The sequence below is a fragment of the Ursus maritimus genome, unplaced genomic scaffold (genome assembly GCF_017311325.1).
Source record: "Ursus maritimus isolate PB19 unplaced genomic scaffold, ASM1731132v1 scaffold_3, whole genome shotgun sequence".
In the NCBI taxonomy this organism is placed as follows: Eukaryota; Metazoa; Chordata; class Mammalia; order Carnivora; family Ursidae; genus Ursus; species Ursus maritimus.
In genome coordinates, this window is record NW_024425563.1 from 63573484 (window position 1) to 63590548 (window position 17065).

Sequence of the window (17065 nt, forward strand, 5' to 3'; positions counted from 1 at the left end):
ATTTATGCACTTAAGGTGAAAAAATATTAAAAAATATAGTTTATCTGATTTTCATAGCATTAAAGATTTTTATTTTGCACATTATGCCCTAGTAATGCTAAAGTAGGCTATGTACATGTTCCTATTCTAATATAGTCAGACGCTAGAGTAAATAGTCATCTTGAGGGAGAAAAAAAGATCCTCAAGTCACAACCCTAGTTGTGTCAAACCTCCACCATTATTAGTGGGTATTTAGTATAAATGTTATAGCATGGCCCCTTGATTCAGAATAAGGGTATAGGGGCAGTCGTTAAGCTCAGTCCTTAAGCGTCTGCCTTCGGCTCAGGGCGTGATCCCGGCGTTGTGGGATCGAGCCCCACGTCAGGCTCCTCTGCTATGAGCCTGCTTCTTCCTCTCCCACTCCCCCTGCTTGTGTTCCCTCTCTCGCTGGCTGTCTCTATCTCTGTCGAATAAATAAATAAAATCTTAAAAAAAAAAAAAAAGAATAAGGGTATAAATAAAATGCAAGTGCATTTTTAAATGCTAGAAATTCAGATACTACTGTATAACGTTATGTATCTAGGCCATCCCAATGAAATATTTCATGTACGTTATTTGGAATAAACTGCTTATATCACCTTCTTCAAATACAAACTCAGAGATTCTCCATATATTTAGTTTTTAATTTTTAAAAATTTATTCTGCTTTAACTTATTCATTTTTTTAGTATAGTTGACACACAATGTTACATTAGTTCCAGGTATACAACTTAACGATTCAATTTCTCTATATCCTATGCTGTGCTCCTCACAAGTGTACCTACCCTCTGTCCCCATACAATGCTATTAAAATACCACTGACTATATTCTCTACACTGTGCCTTTTATTTCCATGACTGATTCGTTCCTATAGAATTTAATGAAAGCATCAGAACAAACGTAAAGTGTAAAGGTGATTCAGAAGAAAGCATATTCTACAAGGAACCAAAATCTTCAAACTAGCCTTTACTTCTCCAGATCAGTCAACTAGAGCCAGAAATATAATTTCTCAAAATATATGATGAGGTAACCTTCTGGAGCAGAGTCATTCATGAAGGATCTGAAACCTGAAGCCTATCTGTGGAAAACACTCTCAAAAGTTGGAGCTAAAAGTTTTTTACTGAAGGAGAATATGAGTAACACATCATAGTACTGACTGTATGGCTGTTTTTAAGGAACAGTATAAAAATAAATCCAGAGGTAAGTCAATGATAAAGGGATAAAAAAAAAGTACACTATAAAAATGCTAATCAAAAGAAAGGTGGAGCAGCTATATTAATTTTTTAAGTGTACTTAAGATTCCAGAATATTACTAAGACCATAGAAGGATATTTCATAATGAAAAAGTTTTAATTTTTCAGGAAGACACAACATCCTAAATGTGTATGTACCTAATAATTGAAATTCAAAATACATGCAGCAAAAAAACAGTAGAAATGAGAGACAAAATAGATAAAACTAAAATTAATAGTTTCAGGCTTCAATACTCTTCTATCAGCAATGGAAATAATAAGTACACACAAAATTGGTAAGAATACAGAATACTTAAATAGTATCAACAAATTTGGCAGAACTGACATCACACAAATTCTTGTCAAGTGCATGTGAATCATACACTAAAATAGACCATACGTTGACCCATAAAAGAAATCTCAGCAAATCTATAGAGATTGAAATTATGTAGGTATATTCTCTGACTACAACTGGGTTAAAGTAAATATCAGTAACAAAAAGATGTCTGAAAAATCCACAAATATTTGGAAATTGAACATATTTCTAAATATACCAGGGGTTCAAAAAAGTAACAGGGAAACCTAGAAAATATATTGAAATAAGAAAAAATGAAATCAAAATATCAAAATATAAAGACATAGAGATCAATGGTACAAAATAATGTCTAATAGTAGACCTCACATATACTTTCAATTAATTTTTGTAAAGTTATCAAAATAATTCAACAGGGAAAAGGTAGTTATTTCAATAAATGTTGCTGGAAAAACTGTATGTTCATTTGGAAAAAATATTTCAACTCTTACATTACCTCACACCACACACAAATGCTAACTTCGAATGCATCATAGATCAAAACAAAAAAAGCTAACACTCTAACACCTCTGGAAAAAAATAAAGAGTAGACAAAGATTTCTTAGGCAAGATACCAAAATTCATTAACCATAAAAAATGATATACTGGATTCTGCTCTTCTAAAGACACTATTAAGAAAATGAAAGGCAAGCTAAGACTGAGAGATATTTGCAGTACATATATCTGACAAAGGCTTGTAATCACAAAATATAACTTCTACAACTTAATCATTAAAAATGGGGTAATGTCAGCAGACACTTCAAAAAAGAAGATATATAAGTAGCAATAAGCATCTGAAAAGATACCCAACATCAAGAGGGACCCTGAGGGAAATGCAAATTGAAATTAAAATCATACCCACTAGAATTGCTAAGAGTAAAAAGAATGACAATACCTAGTATTGGGGAAGACATGGGAAAACTGCAACTCTTACAGACTATTGGTGGGAATGTAAAATGTATAAAACCACGTTGTAAACCAGTTTGTTCTTTTTTCTTAAAGGTAAACATACCTTTATCTTATAACCCAGCAATTTTACTCTAAGGTATTTAACCAGAAGAAATGGAAATGTAGGTCCATACAAAGGTGGTTCACAACTGTTCAAAGCAGCTTTATTCAAAATAGCTAAAAATTGGAAGCAACTGAAATTTCCATCAACAGGTACGTGAATAAGCAACTTGTAGTATCTCTACACAATGGATTACTACTTGGAAATTAAGAGAAAAAAAAAACTATTGAATCATAGAACACACAATGAATCTCAAAAAAACATAATGCAGAGCAAAGGAAGCCAGGCAAAAAGAGTACACACTGTATGATTCCTTCTATATGAAATTCTAAAATAAGAAAAAATAATGTCTAGTGAGAGAGGGCAAATTAAGTGGTGGGAAACTTGACTAAAGGCATGAGGGAATGTTTTAGAGTGAACTATACACCTAAAAGTGTTGCACTTCATTCTATGTAAATTATACATCAAAAATGTGATTTTAATTTATATTCATAAAATATATAATTTTACATTTATGATTGAGAGCATGTGTCATGATCAAATAAAAGTTACAATTTACATTTGTTTTAATGTGGATTTTGCAGAAGCATTTCCTGAGACAAAGATTTGAATGAAAGTAGTTTATACTGGAAATGATTATAGGAGGCATCAGAAATGGAGTGAAGAAATGAGGGAGGGAAGGGAAGAAATTCAATAAAATGTGCTCCATTAAGCAAATTATTACTGAGGGGTTTGGCAAACAAGTGTACAACTCACACATATACAAGTTATCCCACCTGAAGATCAGTGGTTTAAGGCTACTCTGGTCATTGTTGGAAGCTTGTGCCTGGGTCCCTGCAGAGCATTATTTCCTGGACACTTCTCACCTGCTGTACAGGTAGCATAGCAGGGGCAAGTAGACAGAGAGCATTCTGGAAAAGAAATGCAGGGGCTGGCAGTTGGAAGTTGAATACAGGCTGAAGTGCTGAGGGGAGTAGAGACTTGGATGGGACCCTGTCAGTGCCTGCTACAACATTACCAGAAAACACCCAACAATTCAATACACTGCTGATTCAGAAAGGTTAGCCATATAGATAGGAGAGTTAAAGACAACTTAAGATCCTTTATAGTTTTATTTCCACTTCGTTTTCAAGGCCAACACATTTTTTTACAACAATAAAGACGTAAGCCACAGGAACTGACCACAAACTTGATATTCAGGTTTACACCATTCGAATATGATAGAAAATGTAAATATCATCAAATGTAGTCATCATTCAATTAAATACACATCGATGTAAAGAGAAGAAAAATAGGAACACAAGTTAGAAATATTCTAATTATTCTTTCCTGCAGTGGTCTCTACTTGGCAAAGAAATACATCTTCCCCTATGATTAATCACTAACAGCAATATATTTAGGGATAAATATGGTATTTAAGACACTTAACTGTTATAACTACCAAACTATTATTATGCAACAGAAGAACACTAAATGTTATCTGAGAATTCTAAGAGAATTTAAATTCGCACATAATGAAGTGGAACAATTAGACGCGTTATTACTTTGTTTTGTTAACAACTTGAGGAAATTTAGCATCAACCATTAGAGCCATAACTGTCTGTTCAACCTCCACATATATTTAAATTTCTAGATGAATATGAATTCTACACATTTAATCTCCAGGCGCAATACTTTTGAATCAATTATCCCACTACAGTATATCTAAATGGATTAAATACATTAGCCAGTGCACAGTGACATACCCAACTACACAATCGATTCATTCTTTTCTACCCATATGAATTAATATAGCATTTCCATTTTGTGATTTGTAGATTCCTTCTCAGTTTTCAAAGTTTTGATTGCACATTTTTAAAGAAACTGAGTTCTGTCTAATGTTAGTACTCAGATTTTGAAACTTTTTTGTACATTAACAGATAATTGCCTTTTTTGTACATTAACAGATAATTCCAGTGCCAACACCTGATTTTACAGTATGTCTCAAATATGTTTCTAGACATTTTAGGATGAGGTAAATACTTAAAAAATTTATATTATTATTTGTTCAATTTTTATTCAAAGGTTTAAGAGACATTAAAAATGGTCTTTCTTTTCTAGCCACATTAAAATAAGTTTTAAAGTTGCAGATAGTTAAGTATAAAATAGATACACTTTTAAAGTAATCTTACAAAACATCTTTCAAAATTTCCTTTTATTGATTGATAACTTTGGCTCCACCCATCAGATCACAATTCCTTGTCATCCAATTTTGTTGTTCCTGAACTTATTTACTTTGAAAACTTTTTAAATATGATGGAAAATAGGATCTCTCTTCCAAGAAAAAGGAATATACATATAATTTGGGGAGTATCTTAGCCTCCATAAAAGCCAGCTCTGGAACCCTTGCCCTATTTGCAGATTATATGTAGGTCTGCTTCGACATGAGTTGAGTATCGTGGGTTTAAAATTGAACATGAAGAGATTTACATGTTATACTTTTCTATTTACTTTTTCCTTCTAATTTACATAAAAGCAATTTTTCTCTCAAATTTTCAACAATGGATTGATATAAAGTCTTATACTATGTGAAAGAGTTCCTTGTACATTTTTTAAAAGCAATGCCTAAAGAAACTATGCAAATCTCGCAATGCTTCTAAGAACAATAAAAGTAACTGTCAGAATGGACTAAAAGCAGATATACAGATTTTAAAATATAAAATCGATTCTTTCCCTTCCATGGGTTCCAAAGAAATAGAGCAAAGTTGTTAATAGAGATCAGAAGGTATGTGTATATCTGTAACTTCCAGTGAATTGAAAAGTTGTAAAATATGTTTGTTTATAGAGCATCTGCTTTTATATGTTACCTGAATACAAAAAAAAAAAAAAAGGCATCATCGACTCCTCTCTTTCACATATCACAACCAGTCCAACAGTTAACCCTAGGCTCTACCTTTGGAATATATCCAGAATCTAATGATTTCTCACTGCCAATACTGCTACCATTATGGTCTAAATCTGAGCCTTCATCACCTCCTACCTGCATTATTACAGCAGCTTCTTGCCTGGCATCCCTGCTTCCACTCTTCCCCCAAATATTCCATTCTCCATAGTTTGGTCAGAGTGGTCCATTCAAAACATAAGTCACATCTTATCATTCATCTGCCCTAAACCCTCACATTCATTCATCAGTAAAGTCGAAATCCTGCTTCCTTTCTTAGCTCATCTGCTAAGATTCTCTCCAGTGCTCACTCTGCTCCAGACACTCTAGCTAGTTTGCCTTTGCTTAAAAGAATACCAAACAAACCCGTGATTCAGGTATTTATGATTGGTTTTCCCTATCCATGGAATGTTCTTGCCCTAAATATCCATATGACTAGCTCTCTCACTTCCTTCAAATATCACATAGAAGAGCCACTTTTCTAAACCAGCAATATAAAAAATAAAAATTAAATTAAAAAAACCAATAAACCTCTGCACCCTCTCTCTGCTTTGTCTTCATAGCACTTATTACACCAGACATATAATGTATTTATTAGGTGAGTGCTATCTTCTCCCACTAGATTCTAAGATACATAGGGCATAGACCTTGTCTATATTATTCACTGCTGTATTCTTAGGACCTATACCAGTGCATGATACATAGTAGGCATTGCGTAAGTGTGTGTCAAAGAATAAGTGAATACCTGTGTGAAAAGCTACAAAGATGACTCAGTACCACTGCCTCTCAGCCTCCTTGATGTGTCCCACTCCAGAGGCCCTGGAGCCACCTCCTTGGAAATTTAGGGATTCTTGGGACATATTTGCAAATCATGACTCTAGTCTAGAAACATTATTTTGCAGATACACAAGTAGCAGTTCTCAGGGAGAATGGGGAAAGTATAATTGGGAGTGTGATGAAAAGAGCATTAGACTTGAAGCCTGATGAATTAGGTTCAGTCCTATTCTCACTGAAGGGCATTTCCCTTGACAGGGCCCTATAAGATATCCTAAACATTCTATTCCTTTTATTGTGTCAGTATTTGAAATCAATTTGTGCATTTAGCCATGAACTATAAAAAATAGAATGAAAAGGGAGGAAAAAAGAATGATTAAAGGTGTGAGTTGAGATGCCTGGGTGGCTCAGTTGGTTAAGCAACTGCCTTTGACTCAGGTCATAATACCAGGGTCCTGGGATTGAGCCCCGTATCGGGCTCCCTGCTCAGCAGGGGGCCTGCTCTCCCTCTCCCTCAGCCTGCTGCTCCCCCAGCTGCTTCTCTCTCTGTGTCAAATAAAATAAAATCTTTTAAAAACTAAAATAACAAAAAAAGGTGTGAGTTGAAAACACCATTTATCTTCTACCTATCTCTTTCGTGTGTCTATAATTATCCCTTTAATCCAAAACTATTATTTATAAAGATTATTTAAGCCAATATAAAGTTAAGGATTATAGTGGATGGAAAACATCATAAAGGTCACAAATCTTCTTTGTTTTAATAGATTCCTTTGCCCTTAATGTACTTATTTCCATATTAAAACTTCCCTGTTTCAGAATCAGTGTACTAACATCGCATCTTCTATATACTATACATCAAGAAATTCTATCAAATGAGTAAAATAGTATCTAGCAGATGTTAATTTCAAGTCACATAATCAACTGTGGAATAAATGTAATTTTACCTGTCTATAACCTAATTTTTATCTTAAGCCCAAATTCTACCATATGGAGAACACTAAAATCTCAGCCAATTGAGGCCAATTTCAATCTATCTAGGGGTTCTCCCAACCTGTTCCCAAGGTTGCATAAAACTCATGGGGCATGTATAATGCCATGGTGTTGGCAGGAGATGGTACCTGATTCCCATTCGTTATCAGCCCACACTGGCCTCCCCTGAGACACCCGTCCCATCTGGGCTCCAGCAGCCAGTGCTGGGTAGATTGTTCCTGCATACTATACTCCTCTCCACCTCAAGGCCTTGTGGCTACACTGGGCTCTGCCAAGTTTATGACACTCTTGGACATAACAGAAAACTTCCTGCTGTTCTCATGACACTTTTTATACCCCATTCTCGATGGCCTAGATATTCCATACAGCCATCTCAACTCTGAAGCAAGTTTCCTGCTTCCCCAGATTCCATCCCAAAGCGAGAAACTTCTGCTCTCAGATCCTCAAACCCTGAGAGCACAAGCCTTTTTCCCAGATATACACTGGCATTCATAACCTTGCCTCCAATAATGAATTCCTTTTCTTCATAGTGTGAATAAGAAGCACCTATTCTGAGTGGGGGTCATGAGTGAGGAGGGAACTGACTCTGTATGACCTTAACTTTCCCCAACAAACTCTATTAGACAGAACATACAATTTGTGCTCTAATGTTCCAAGGCCTCCCTTTTGATATACATAACTCAAGCCAAAGGAAAACAAAGCAACTAACAAAGATACTCTTTTGGTCAAACCCAGTAGCTCTGCTAAATTTTTGAAAATAAATTTGTAGGAGCAGCAGAGGCCTGAATGTGGGAAGCTAGAGTTGCCTAAGTCGAGCAAAGCCCACATGGTCCAGAGAAGTAAAGTAAGAAATGTGCACCTGCACCCCAATGTTCATAGCGGCAATATCCACATTAGCCAAACTGTGGAAGAAGCCAAGATGTCATTCTACAGGTGAACGGATAAAGAAGATGTGGCATACACACACACACACACACACACACACACACACACACACACACACAGGAATATTACTCGGCCATCAAAAAGAATGAATACCTATCATTTACATCGACATGGATGGAACTAGAGGGTATTATCCTAAGTGAAATAAGTCAATCAGAGAAAGACAATTATCATATGGTTTCACTCATATGTGGAATATAAGAAATAGCACAGAGGATCATAGGGGAAGGGAGGGAACACTGAATGGGAAGAAATCAGAGAGGGAGACAAACCATGAGAGACTCATGACTCAAGGAAACAAACTGAGGGTTGTGAAAGGGAAGGGGGGGTGGGGTAACCGGGTGATGGGTATTCAGGAGGGTACATGATGTGATGAGCACTAGCTGTTATATGCAACTAATGAATCATTGAACACTAAACCAAAAACTAATGATGCACTATATGTTGGCTAACTAAATTTAAATTAAAAAAAAGAAAAAAGTGTGTATGGAGGCTTGAATGCACTTACATAAAAAGGTCCTGCATGAATAAAATCTAACTGATATCAGAGAAAGAAAAGAGAAAAATCTATGAAAATAAATTTAAAAAGGAAAATAAAGAACTCCACTTGTAAATGCAACTACTCCCTTAGTTTTTTATAACTTATGTAAAGTAAAATATTATACATATTTTAGACTTGAACACAAGTTTTATTTTAATGATAAATTCAATTTTCCCTAAAATTTGGGAAAAAATGAAAAGGTAGATATCAGGCTCAGTTAACAATGAAGGAAGAGTTCATAAATTACATTATAACATGGTAAAATTTGAGAAGGACTCTAGTTAAACCAATGAAATATAACTTGCCTTCATATTGTGCTTTCTCTTAAAGAAAATGTTAATTTTGAACATGAGCAAAACATGAGTAAGAGAAAAAACTGGAACAAGTATCATTGTTAATAGTCAGAGGGCCAGGGTACAACAGGCAAAAATATTAAGATTACTCTAATTCCTGTTTTGTGTATAAAGCTGGGTCTCTAAACAACTTGAGGAAGTAAAGCAAGAAAATGGCTATAATTTGTTGGTACGTTTGTTCTGAGTAAGATATGGCAAAGGAATAATGAAACGTGTCCGGAAAGATTGAGCAATCCTTCCAAATCCTCCTATCCACTTAAACTTTATAAGTTTAATACCATCAAGCGTTTTTGTTTTCCCTTTGTGAAAAAACCTAATCCAAAGCCTCTAATAGCAGAAGGTCAGAATGACAAATTATGAAAAGGCACAGAGTTGACTGAAAATCGTATTAAAAGGACTTATTTTTTAGAAAAAACCTAAAGCCATGTTGTTGAAAATTTCCTAAACATACAGTAGGATTTCCCTGAAATGAGATTCCCATGCAGAGGCTGGGTAATTCAAAATTACATTATAGCTCTGTTCGTCCCTGACCAACAAATTTCGTACTCATCAAGCTCAAAGACACTTCTGGCCCCAAATCAAGAATGATTTCACAAAAGGCGATTTAGAAAACCACACTGGCTACCATGCAGATTGGCACAGACAAGCCATTTCTGCCCGAGCCAGGGCCAGGACTGAATTTGCCACAGGATTCTGAGGTATCCTTCAGCTTTTGTTGAAGAACAAATGGATTATATGAATTTTCATGTCTTTTCCATGTAATATACTCTGCCTATGTTCATATTAAATGTGCTAATTTTGCATGTATTTGTTTTGCAATTTGAAAAACAAACCAAAAAATGGAATAATTAACAGTTTAAAAAGTCAGGCTCTGGAGTCCTAGAGACAGGAAGGACTCCTAGATGTATCACTTAAAGAGTTGTGCCACTTTGGGGGCGCCTGGGTGGAGCAGTCAGTTAAGCGACTGACTCTTGGTTTCAGCTCAGGTCCCGATGGATCTCAGGGTCGTGAATCAGGACCGTGAGCCTGAGCCCTGCGTCTGGCTCTGGACTCAGCATGGAATCGGCTTGAGTTTCTCTCTCCGTCTCCCTCTGCCCCTCCAGCTCCTGCTTTCTCTCTCTCTCTCACGTTCTCTTAATTAATTAATTAATTAATTAAATCAAAAGAAAGAAAGGAAAGAAAGAAAAAAGAGTTGTGCTACAGGGCAAGTTAATTCACGTCTCCGGGTCTCAGACTCCTCATTGCAGCAGGGGCCCTGACCAGAGGGCTGTAAAGCATAAATGAGGGAGCGCATAGAAACTTCTCAGCAGAGTAAACGGCTCATCTTTAAGTGTTCAATAAATATTAGCCATTACAAGGGACGTGCACCCCCTTCTCTTTGGGGTGAAGGGAGCAGTAAGAGAAAATAACATTTGCTTACCTCTCTGAAAAAGTTCCCGGGCAGGGTCCGATTCAGATGGTGACATAGGAAGCTCCTGAACTCTCCTCCGCCCACAGTCACTGAATTACAGCCGCATATGGAACAATGTCCTCTAAAAGAACCCTAAAAAGTAGCAGAGCCTCGCCTTCACACTGAGGAGAGCAATGCCACTCTGAAGAAAGGAGAGGCTCACACACAATCTCACTATAAAGCCTACCCCGGGCACTGTGAGCGACAAACCGGAAGGAATGCAAAACCTGGGGCTTCTCTCTAAGGAGCTAAGTTTCCTACCTCACGTCGGGCACCCCAACTTTTAACAACTACCCTGAGAGACGAGCCTCCCAGACATCTAACTTCTAACACCACCAGGCTTGCCCCTGCGAGACCCACAAGGCTGTGCGAACTGAGGAGCGGCTCTTAAAGGGCCCGTGCCCAGTCTCACCTGCTCCACGGCCCAGCACAGAGGGAGCCGCGTGAAAAGCGCCCAGATTCTATGCGAAAGAAGCTCGTTTGCTAATTTTAAAGCCCTGGGCTGAGAGGCGGAGATACTGCCTGGGATGGAGGCTAGTGGGAGCCATCTTTACACTCTCCCTCCGCCTTGTTGAAGCTGGCGGGCTCCATCTTTTCTTTCTTTCTTTCTTTCTCTTTCTTTCTTTCTTTCTTTCTTTCTTTCTTTCTTTCTTTTTCTTTCTTTCTTTCTCTTTCTTTCTTTCTTTTTCTTTCTTTCTTTCTTTCTTTCTTTCTTTCTTTCTTTCTTTATTTCTTTCTATGAAACTCAAAAACAAATGGAGACTAGCCTTAAAAAATCCCTGAAGACTTCCAATTATGGAATGAATAAGTCACAGGAATAAGAGGTACAGCATAGGAAATATATTCAATGATATTAATAGCATTGTATGGTGACTAATAGTAGCTACACAGCTAGCAAGCGTAGCCTGACTATAGACTTGTTAGGTCACTGTGTTGTACGCCTGAAACTAATGTAACATTGTGTATCAGCCATATGTCAATTAAAAAAATTCCCTGAGCAGACAAAAGCAGTTTAGTCATACAAACAAAGCTTACTTTAGCTTATTTTGCAAGACTAACCTATCCTGAGTCATTTCTTCCTAATGCCTCTGAAAATCATAAGCAAAACCTAAACTGCTTCCCAAAATTGATATGAGGTAACCACTAACCAATTCCCTATCATTTAAGAAAATTTGAATACCAATCTGTGAAGAATAAACGGTCACTGCCTTGTCAGTACATAAGCTGCCTTATAACAATATACCCCTGAGCCTCACTCCACATTTTGGTTTAAGTGTTCCTAATTTGCAAACTTTTTGGTGTGCACATAATAAACTTACTAATTAACACTTCAGTAATGCATTGTTTTTACTTCTGTTATTTCTGAACTTTTGACAGTTCAAGGCATCAGAAATGGTATCCAAAGAAGACCTTTCAATGACTCCAAAGCCAGTGAGCAAAAAGGTGCCGGTATCCACAGAGCCCATTCAGTTCACTGCTCTCTTGCTGACCCTGGAGTTTGAGGGTAAGCCTCTTGGACTAATGCCCTCTTTGCATTTTGAGCTCTCCAACTTTATTATGCATGACTGTGTTTTGTTTATTGAATTTTCTTTATAAGTCACCGTATTCTATTTAAAAGTGGGAAAAATACATGATTTGGAATAGCTGTGTTTTGGAATAGCTATTAAGGAACAGGTCATCTCATATTAAAGACGTCCTAAGGAATCTAAAAGCAAAGATGGACTCCACCTAGTCTAAAACACTTTCTTCACCTCTGTCAAAAAAATTGTGCTTCCGCAATGTATACCCACTATGAACCAGGATCTTGTACCTTTTTAGAAAATTGGGGAACTTTGGATAATTTGGAATTGTAGCGGAGAAACCTTAACTTACGTTAAGTCTGTCTTATAGGATGTCCTTGACAAGAGAGTGTCAAACCTCTCAGAGAAAATGTAATGCATTCTTTGATTGGTATCCAGAAGCTTCTAAAAAGATGAAATGACTCCAAAAATAGCTCTAAAAGGATTCTTACACCATGCAAATAAAACCTTTAATAATAAAGTTTGGCCATCGGAGCAGGTAAACTTAGCTTCTTTGTTCATCTTCTAGAAACACAATTTGGATCCAAATGTTCTTTTATAAACTAGTAAGTTTTGATATAGCTAAAATTTTAGAATGAAAACCGTAAGGTCTCTATGTCAGTCTGTAGGTTTATGTATGTCTATGTATATATATTATAGATATGTGATGTTTTTCTACCTCAGATGGCATTGCCAAAATTAATCTGTAAAGAGATCTATTTAATGGCTTAGAGAAAAATAAGAGTTTATATAAAGTATTTCTAAAACTCTCAGAAATATACAAACTAGACCAAATGTTTTTCAAGTTCACATGATCTGAGACAAACTTTGATAGATAAAAGCTAGTTTGTTGATTTCACAAAAACAAGAATGTCTTCAGAATTGTCAACATTAATGTAATGCAAACATACAACTTTTTCTACCTGGGTTTACTAGGTAAATAAGCTCATGCTATCTTTATATTACAAAATTTGTCAACAAAAAGAACTTAAGATGAGCTATCTGATGTCTAATTCAAACATAATTGTTAAAAGCAAGTAATTTAAATAAATGCAAATAAAATTTTATGATAAATTAAAATAAATAATATTGTTTTGGTATTCATTGATTATCAAAATTATTTCCAAACAAAAAGAAAACATTAAAATGTTAAACATAAGTTTATCTTCTTTTGTCTTTTTAAAAATTTTTACAGAGAGAAGATATTTGGATCTATTAGTAAACATGTTTTGTGTCACATTGAAAAATTTACTATGAGAAAGAGTATACTTCAGAAATTACTAAATATATTTATAAATTCGCCAGTTCACAATTGTTTCCTAGGAATTAAGGATTCTAAGAGTTAAGGATTAAAATATGTAATAAAAACTATTAGAAATAAGAAGGGTAAAAGAAAACAACTGTGTATTAAAAGTACATAAGAATGTGATTTTTGGATAAGGAAAGGTATGAAGGACATGAGGGGTTTTTGGGGGGGAAGGAGAGGAAAAAAGAAAATAACTTTGTCTTAAAATAAAATGATTGCTATAGAATGAAAAAGGGGGTGGAGCAAAAGATGAATGGACATTAAAAAGTTGTAGACGGCTTGTGGAAAAGAAATCTTGAGAGAGAATTTTATGTGTGGTCAAGCTAAGATTGGAATGGATTTATTTAAATTTTTTAAAAAGGAGTTTTAATATCAAAAGTGTACTGGTATAAAATTAGAATTTGGTTTTGTCCCTGTTTAAAGGACAAACTTTTCTTAGATTATTAGTGTGCTCTTAATAAATTTATAAACAAAGATTTTTCTTTGATGTAATCTGCCTGGGAAACAAAGATTCTGTGTCTTCTCAAAATACTTTCTGTGTTCAATGTTATCTTTATCAGGTTTTTGACTACTTTAACAAACAAATAAAAAATGAGTTCTCTATTAAAAGAGCTAACTTTCTTTTTACAACAATGTAACTTTCTCTATTTGCCTTAGAATCTTTTGACACTTTGGTTTAATGGATAACTAAGTATTGTTTCATCCTGTTTGATCAAATGTTTTGAATCTTTTGACATTTTTAGCAAACTCCCCCAAACCAAATTCTAAATGAAGTCTTTTTGCCCTCGAATGAACTTGGGATTTTCCAGAGGGTTCCTAGAAGTTCTCAAAAGAGTTGCTCTCTGTCCTTATAAAAAGAAAAATGTTAATTTCTTTAGACTTATTTGTTAAATTTCATGGGAAATGTCAAATAAAAAGTAATATTTAATCTTCTTAGATCATATTTATATGGAAGATATGGGTAGTTAAAACAAGTAATTCAGAAATTAAATTCCTAAAATCCTGGTGTGTTCTGATATAATGTTATCAGTTATAATTTTACTTATTGTTTTACAATGTATGTCACAGAAATAACCAAATTTCCTTATCAATCACATTATAATAAGCTCACACCAGATCTTTAACCACAGCCATTTTTAAGTCTTGTATCATTTATATACAGTTATTGTTTTACTCTGATCCTTTTGCAAAAAGTATTCCTGCAAAGTATTATATCTTCAGGGAGATTCTTAGAAAAGACTCTGACAAGCACAGGATTCTGATAACTTTAAGATCATAACACTGAAACTGGGTTAGAATTTCTAAATCTCTAATGGAAAACTGACTGATTCATAAAGTGGCAAACCCAAGATGAAGCAAAGTAAGAATTAATTATAGGAGACTGAATCAACTGATGGAGGTGATTCTAATTTTTATGACTTCACTTACAACATCGCTGGTTCTTTAATGCTTTGTTTTCTAGATTTAAAGACTGATTCATGGAGAAGTAGAAAATCTAACAGACTGATTACTACCAGTAGGGGATTAAATCAGTAATCAAAAACCTCCCCAAAACAAAAGTCCAGGACCACATGGCTTCATTGGTGAATTCTACCAAACATTTAAAGAAGAATTAATACCAATCCTTCACCAACTCTTTCAAAAAATAGAAGAGAAGGAAACTCTTACAAACTCATTTTATGAGGCCAGCATTCCCCTGATGCCAAAACCAGGCAAGGATACCACAAGAAAAAATTACAGGCCAGTATCCTTGATGAACATAGGTGCAAAATCCTCAACCAAATATTAGCAAACTGAACACAACAATATATTAAAAGGATCACACACTATGATCAAGTGGGATTTAATTCCAGGGATTGGAGAATGTTTCAACATCTGTAAATCAGTCAAAATGATATACCACACTAATAAATTGAAGGATAAAAATATGTGACCATCTGAATAAATCCAGAAAAAGTATTTGATAAAATTCAACATCCATTTATGATAAAAAAAAAAAAACTCTCAACAAAGCCGGTATCAACACAATAAAGGCTATATATGACAAGCCCACAGCTAATATTCAATATTTCCTCTAAGCTCAGGAACAAGATAAGGATGCACATTTACCTCAATTTTATTCAACATTGGAGGTCCTAGGCAAGAAAAAGAAATAAAAGGCATCCATGTCGGAAAGGAAGAAGTAAAAATGTCACTATTTGCAGATGACCTGATATTATAAATAGAAAACCCTAAAGAATCCACCAAAAAACTGTTAGAGCTAGTGAACAAATTCAGTAAAGTAGCAGGATACAAAATCAACATACACATATATTTGCATTTCTATATACTAAGAACAAAATATCAGAAAGAGAAATTAAAAACACGCCATTTACAATTACGTTTAAAAAAATACTTAGGAATAAATTTAACCAAGGAGATGAATATTCTTCTGTACACTGAAAACTATAAGACATTGGATGAAAAAAAAAAACTGAAGAAAACTCAAAAAATTGAAAGATATTCTGTTCTCATGGTTTGGAAGAATTAATATTATTAAAATGTCCATACTACCCTAAGCAATCTACAAATTCAATATGATTTCTATCAAAATACCAACAGCATTTTTCACAGAACTAGAAAAATAACACTAAAATTTGTGTGGAACCACAAAATACCTTGAATAGCCAAAGCAATCTTGAGAGAGAACAAAGCTGGAGGCATCACACTCCCTGATTTCAAACTATATTACAAAGCTATAATAATCAAAATAATATTAGCATAAAGACAGACACATAGATAATTGAAGAGAATAGAGAGCCCAGAAATAAACCCACAAACATATAGTCAATGAATTTACAACAAAGGAGGCAAGAACATACAATGGGGAACATATAGTCTCTTCAGTAAATGGTGCTGGGAAAACTAGACACCTACATGCAAAGGAATGAAACTGGCCCACTACCTTTCACCGTACACAAAACTTAACTGAAAATGGATTAAAGACTTGAACATAAGACCTAGAACTATAAAACTCTTAGAAGAAAATATAGATGGTAAGTTCTTTGACATTAGTCTTGTGATGATTTTTTTGGATCTGACACAAAAAACAAAGGCAACAAAAGCAGAAATAAACATGTGGGACTACATCAAACTAAAAACTTTTGTGCAGGAAAGGAAATCATCAACAGAATGAAAAGGCAATTTAGTGAACAGAAGAAAATATTTGCAAATCATATATCTGATAATGGGTTAATATCCAAAATATACAAAGAACTCATACAACACCATAGCAAACAAACACAAAATCCAATTAAAAAATGGGCAGAAGATGAGATAGGAAATTTTCCAAAGAAGACATACAGATGACCAACAGACACATGAAAAGATGCTCAACATCACTAATCATCTGGGAAGTACAAAACAAAACCACAAAGAGATATTACTTCATACAGGTCAGAGTGGCTATCATCAAAAAGTCAAAAAATAACAAGTGTTGGCAAGGTTGTGGAGAAAAGGGAACACTCATACACTTTTGGTGGGAATGTAAATTAGTGCAGTCACTATGGAAAACAGTATGGAGGTTCCTCAAAAAATTAAAAATAGAACTACCATAAGATCCAGTAATTCCAGTTCTA